At 40.1% G+C, this 6,824-nt stretch overlaps 1 non-coding gene across 1 annotated transcript; it reads right to left on the bottom strand.

Annotated features, from left to right (window-relative positions):
- Positions 1-4,829: 4,829 nt before the first annotated feature.
- Positions 4,830-4,936, bottom strand: LOC141694959 (small nucleolar RNA R71). The gene has a single exon (XR_012564236.1). It is a non-coding gene; the product is annotated as a small nucleolar RNA R71 (small nucleolar RNA).
- Positions 4,937-6,824: the final 1,888 nt, after the last annotated feature.

The raw sequence follows: 6,824 nt of genomic DNA, 5'->3' as shown, positions 1-6,824 counted from the left end.
TTGCAAGTTGAAAGGATTCCTATTTTTTGTGATAACACAAGTGCAATTGCCATCACTGAAAATCCAGTGCAACATTCAAAGACAAAGCACATAGACATCAAGTACCATTTCATAAGGGAACATGTAATGAATGGTACTGTGGAGTTACATTTTGTTCCAAGTGAGAAGCAACTTGCAGATATCTTTACCAAGCCACTGGATGAATCCACCTTTTCAAGGTTGGTAAGTGAGTTAGGTATGCTTAATTACTCTTAAATTTATCTGAGTTATTTTGCAAGTTGTAATGTAGCCAGAGATTTAGTTGATTTTTAAGTCTTGGATGAAATTTTGGCTAAGTCAAAATTTGCATCTCGACGGATGACCCTTATCCATCGAGTTTAGTCATCCGTCGATATACTACTTGCTAATAAAAGTCAATTATTTTTCTTGAATACTTTATGTCTCGACGGATATCAGTTTATCCTCATCCGTCGAATTGTCTAAATCTCAGCCGTTAATTCCCTGAACATTATCCATCGAGTATACTTACAGTTTGTAAGCATTACACGACGGATAATGAGTGGAATTTTTACAGTTTACTTTTAAACGGCTATTTTAGGCAATTTCTATTGGTTAATTTACTTTTCTTTATTATTTTTGTCAGTTATTTTTGAGATAGTATAAAAGCTTATTTCATTCCAATTGTTTTCTTTTATCATTCTCAAATTCAACTGCTTTTATTTCATTCTCTCTCAAGCAAATATTCTCTTTCTCTTCAAGCTTTCATTCTTTAACAATGGCACCTGTAGTAAAGATTATGTCTCAAACTGGGTTCATTTATGAGAAGAACAACTTTACTGCTTTGGTCAATAAGGGTATTCAGCAATCAGAGGACTATCACAAGATGATGGACTTTGTGAAGAATTGCAAGCTAAGCTACGCCATGCTGGAATCACCCACAATCTTCTGTGAAGTTGTTGAAGAGATGTGGACCACTGCTATCTACAACTCTGCTGACAAGACCATCACTCTAACCATCAAAGGTAATGAGTTCTGTATCAATAGTGATGTGATAAAAGCATGTTTCAAAATTCCTGATAATAATGTGACTTACCACACAATGACACTGATATTATCAATATGCTTAATTCCATGCATTATGCACTTCCTACTACTAAACTGAGTGATATTAGGAGATTGGGTCTTAGGAAGGAGTGGAGTTTCTTGTGTGATGTGGTTACTAAAGTTTTCTCTGGAAAAGTCAGTAATTTTGATTCCCTGAATATTTCCATGCTTAACATGCTATGCATGCTAGTTACATATAAATTTTATAATTTCAGTGACCTTGTCTTGATTGAGTTAGGTTTTAAACTAGGTGAGTTAGCTAAAAGAGGAAAGAATGTGTATTATGCTAGATTTTTCATGTTATTGGCTAACCATCTATGTCAAGAGATTGTACTTGAGAACCCAAACAACAAACTGGCTTGTTGGGTTCAAGAGAGAAGACTCATTGCAGATTTGAACAGAGCCAACCATCACAGGGATGTGCCAATGTTCTATTTTCCTGTAATGCAGGCACCTCAGGTAAGTGAGGTAAGTTCATCCATCCCTACAACTATTCCAACCTCCATTATTTCTTTGATTTCAGGAGTAGCTATGGCAACTGTGCCAATGACCAAACAGTTGCCTACCAAAGCCTTCAAACCCTCTACAATTTCCAAATCTAAATCAAAGAAAACCCCATCTGGTATCTCTCAAAAGATACCAGTTGTAAAATCCACAAAAGCAAAAGAGGGGAGTGTGAAGGAGGGAAAGTCAGGTGAGGGAAGGGGTGAACATCAAAGAAACCCCAAGAATAAGGATGGAGAGTTCAGTGAATCCCAGCCTAGCCACACTGCAGTTTCCCAACAAACTGCAGTGCTTAAAAAGGATAAAAGCTCACTTCTAGCTACATCCTCCCAAAAGGATGCAGTTATTGAACAAAGCTATCAGCCAATAGCACATGCCAAAAGGGTTAGGGACACAAGCTCACCCCAAACTTACACAAGAAAGAAGAAATCTAAGACCTTTGGGGATGCACAGGGCACACACACAGTGCAAATTGGTGCTAAAGACACAGTCCCTGCACTCTCTCAAATTCAGTTTGATGTGGCTCCAATAAATGTGGAGTCACAACCAAAATCTCTAATAATAGAAGCATCTGAAACACCATACTCACCAACAAACTCTCTGGAAGTGGATATGATAAACACTTCAATTCCTGATTCCCCTTCTTTAACTCTGTTGGGGAAGCCAAAATCTAGTGCAAGTGAGCATCATCTTTTAGATGATTTGTTGGCTCACTTGCCAGTTCTTTCAGATTCTATTGTGACATATGTGCCCCAAATATCATCAATCAACACAGAGTCAACAATAGTTTCTCTTCCCACCTCATTCATTTCTACTCTCTCGATGGATATTGCACATCCGTCGAGTAGTGATTGTATCCCGACAGATAAGCCTAACAGCAGTTATCCGTCGGATTGCATTACCACTCACTCGACGGATATCACTTATCCGTCGAATATCTCTGCACAACTTCAAACTTTAATTATTTCAAGTACAAAGATTTAGTGGTTGTATAGTCACTCTTAGGACTGAGAGAGGAGAGTGTATTGAGTGAGAGGCTGGGTTGCTCCCAGGCAAAAGGAGAGGAAACGAGTGAAAGTCAGCAATTGATAAGTGGCATTTTATACCACTTAGAACGTCTTAAAATGGCTTAAATTGGTGTCTTGAAATCAAGTATTTTGTGTATTTGATGCGTTTTTCTAGTGTTTATGCATTTCAGGGTATTAGTTGCATTTCGGGGGAGGAATCATCAAGAATAAGCCTTGGCATGTGTTCACCATTGCGAGAAGAAAGGAATGGGCAGATTACGGCGAAGAAACGGAGCAAACCTGGATTTTTTCCAGTAGAGGCCTGCGCGCCCGCGCAGCAATACTGAGCGGCCGCGCAGCAACCTGTGCGCCCGCGCAGCTATGCTGAGCAGCCGCGCAGGGTCGGGGAAAAAGATAAATTATTTTAGACTTCTACTTCTGTTTGGCTTCCAACTTATATGTAATCTGAGTTTTATGGGACTATTATATAGGTAGATTTGAGACGTTTTCACAGAGAGTATTAAGGGGATTATGTTTTAGATTGTGTTTTACGCAAGAAGCGAAGGAGATAAGGAAGAAGACCGATTTAGCACACCGCAACGAATAGGAAGCATATTTTCTAGTGATTCTTGTTTCGTTGTAACGTTGGATGCTAGTTTTCTTACTTTGACTTATTTACTCTTGTGACGTACTCTGTTTTAATATAATTAGTTTAGTTATTATTTTCTTGTGGTTGTTAATCATGATTTCATATGAACCCATGATGGCGATAAGTTCTATTATGGGCTAATCGTGATCATGGGGTTGCAACGGATTTATTATGGAATTCTTTAGTTAATTGTTTAATACTTTAGTGTGTGATGATTGCTTGATATCTAGTATTGGTTGTGCGTATTCGTCTTATGTGCGTCGCGAACATATAAGATAGGGTGTTAATCTCTTGTGAAGTGACGGTGGATCTTGAGATTTAGAACTTGCCATGCTAGCATCGGTTCATGTACGTTGTGCATGATTAGTGGGTAACTCTAACAGTTTTATTTGCCCTATGTAATCAAAAAGGAATAACTTGTGCTTAAATCGTTGTGTTGTCAATTTCTGTAGACATATAGGAACTCAACATAATTGATGACTATTCAACTTCTATCTTAATTGTGGATGCTTGGTAGAATGGTATTAGTACAATGAAAGTTGGCTTTTATCAGTTTCGTGTTATTCGATTAATATCATCACTGTCACATGCTAAAGGTAATAACAATGGCTATAGAAGGAAGTAATAATGAAGTTGTGATCTCATGAGTGTTTTATTATTGATAAATTGAAGTGTTAGTTAAGTGGTTAATTAAGTAGTTAATTATAGTTAATATTTAATCAACAATTTTAAGTGTTATTATCTTAACATTGAGAAGTAATCATACATTGGTGAGTGAGTTTAATTAGACAATAATTTAGTCTGAGTCTCTGAGGGAACGAACTAGAAAGTATTCTATATTACTTGCGAACGCGTATACTTGCGTGAATATTAGTGCGTATTTTCGCCCTAACAAGTTTTTGGCGCCGCTGCCGGGGACTCGGCGTATTTGTTTAGTTTATGTACTTACCATCATTGGTCATTAGGACTCAGTGATTAGGACGTAGTAGTTACTTATTTTTTTTTCTTCTGGTTGTGTTTCAAGTACTTTAGCAAGCGTTTATGCAAACTCGTTCTCGTGCTCGCAAGAGGACTTTAGATACAGCTGAGGAGATAGACGAAGTTCTTGATATTCCGGAGAAGTTAGATTTTGAGGATTCGGATTCAGGAACTGAGCAGAAAGAACCAGTAAACATGGGAGATCGTATTGTTCAAGCTGATCCAGCTCTTATGGATTTTTCTCGGCCTAAAATTGATGACATTCAGTCAAGCATCCTTCATCCGGCTATTCAAGCTAACACCTTTGAAATCAAGCCGGGCACTATTCAGATGGTGCAGAATTCTGTTTCTTTTGGAGGAGCGGCAACTGAAGACCCCAACATGCACATAAGGAATTTTGTCGAGATCTGCAGCACTTTTAAGTATAATGGCGTGACTGATGAGGCTATCAAGTTGAGGCTTTTCCCATTCTCACTAAGGGACAAGGCTAAAGACTGGTTACATTCTGAACCAGCTGGGTCCATCACTACGTGGCAAGATCTTGCGCAAAAGTTTCTGGTGAAGTTTTATCCGATGCAAAGACTGCTGCTATGAGGAGTGCTCTTACTCAGTTTGCACAGCAACCTACAGAATCTATGTGCGAGGCTTGGGAACGCTACAAGGAAATGTTGAGAAAATGTCCACATCATGGAATGCCAGATTGGATGGTGATCACTGGTTTCTATAATGGTTTGGGGGCCCAATCTCGGCCCATGCTCGATGCAGCAGCTGGAGGCGCCTTATGGGCTAAAAGCTATACTGAGGCGTATAATCTTATCGAGACGATGGCTGCAAATGAGCATCAAAACCCAACTCAGAGGATGACGTCAGGCAAGGTAGCAGGTATTCTGGAAGTTGATGCAGCCACCGCTATTGCAGCCCAGCTCCAAGCGCTATCAATGAAGGTTGATTCTTTGGCTGCGTATGGAGTTAATCAAATAGCTATGGTTTGTGAGCTTTGTGCAGGTTCTCATGCTACGGATCAGTGTTCTCTTGTAAACGAATCTGTTCAGTATGTGAATAATTATCAGCGACAACAGCAGCCTGTGCCAGCGACCTATCATCCTAACAACAGAAATCATCCAAATTTCAGCTGGGGGAATAATCAAAATGCTATTCAGCCACCATATCAGCAAGGAGTGAGTAAACAGTTTAACCCACCTGGATTCCAGCAACCACAACAGTATGCTACAAGGCAATCATATCCTCAACAGGGAAGTGCAGCTGCACCTACTAGTGCTGATTTTGAGGAACTTAAGCTGTTGTGCAAGAGTCAGGCGGTTTCTATCAAGACCTTGGAAAATCAAATTGATCAATTAGCCAATACAGTGCTCAATCGTCAACCTGGCACTCTTCCCAGTGACACGGAAGTACCAGGCAGGAAGGAAGCTAAAGAACAAGTCAAGGCTATTACTTTAAGGTCTGGAAAAGTAGCTGATGCTGAAAAGGCAAAAGAAGTAGAAGCTGAAATTAGAGGTGAAGAATCTATGCAAAAGGAGAAAGCGGCGGAACCAAGGAAGACTACTGTTGAACACACTCTGCCTGAGGCTAATACAGGGGAGAAACAGCTCTATCCTCCACCACCTTTTCCTAAGAGATTGCAGCAACAAAAGCTGGATAGACAGTTCGGGAAGTTTTTGGAGGTGTTCAAGAAACTTCACATCAATATACCTTTCGCTGAGGCTCTGGAACAAATGCCTAGTTATGCGAAGTTTATGAAGACTACTCTTTCAAGGAAGGTGAAACTGGATGACCTTGAAACCGTTGCTCTCACGGAAGAATGCAGCGCTGTTCTGCAACAAAAGTTACCACCAAAACTGAAAGATCCAGGGAGCTTCACCATTCCTTGCACAATTGGCAATCTGACGTTTGACAAGTGCCTTTGTGATTTGGGAGCAAGCATTAATCTGATGTCGTTGTTGATCTTTAAAAAACTGGATCTGCCTGATCCAAAACCCACGTACATGTCACTACAATTGGCTGACCGTTCCATTACTTACCCAAGGGGCATAGTTGAGGATGTGCTCGTCAAAGTGGATAAGCTCTTCTTTCCAGCAGATTTTGTTATTCTGGATTTTGAGGAAGATAAGAAGATTCCCATAATCTTGGGGAGGCCTTTCTTGGCTACTGGCCGTACCTTGATAGATGTGCAAAAAGGAGAACTTACTATGCGGGTCCAAGATCAGTATGTGACCTTCAACGTATTCAAGGCAATGAAATTCCCTACAGAAGATGAGGAGTGCTTAAAAGTGGATGTGATTGATTCTGCGGTTACTTCGGAACTCGATCACATGCTAATGTCTGATGCATTGGAAAAGGCCTTAGTGGGGGATTTTGACAGCGATGATGAAGATAGCAACGAGCAATTACAATATCTAAACGCTTCTCCCTGGAAGTGAAAGCTGGACATACCATTTGAATCTCTTGGTACTTCTGACCTCAAGAACGCTGATGGGAAGCTCAAACCATCAATAGAGGAAGTACCTACCTTGGAGCTCAAGCCATTACCTGAACACTTGAGGTATGCTTTTTTAGGTGATTCA

This window comes from Apium graveolens, chromosome 10 (assembly GCF_009905375.1).
Source record: "Apium graveolens cultivar Ventura chromosome 10, ASM990537v1, whole genome shotgun sequence".
Classification (NCBI taxonomy): domain Eukaryota; kingdom Viridiplantae; phylum Streptophyta; class Magnoliopsida; order Apiales; family Apiaceae; genus Apium; species Apium graveolens.
The sequence above is the reverse complement of the archived record's forward strand: the minus strand, read 5'-3'. Positions and strand labels throughout refer to the sequence as shown.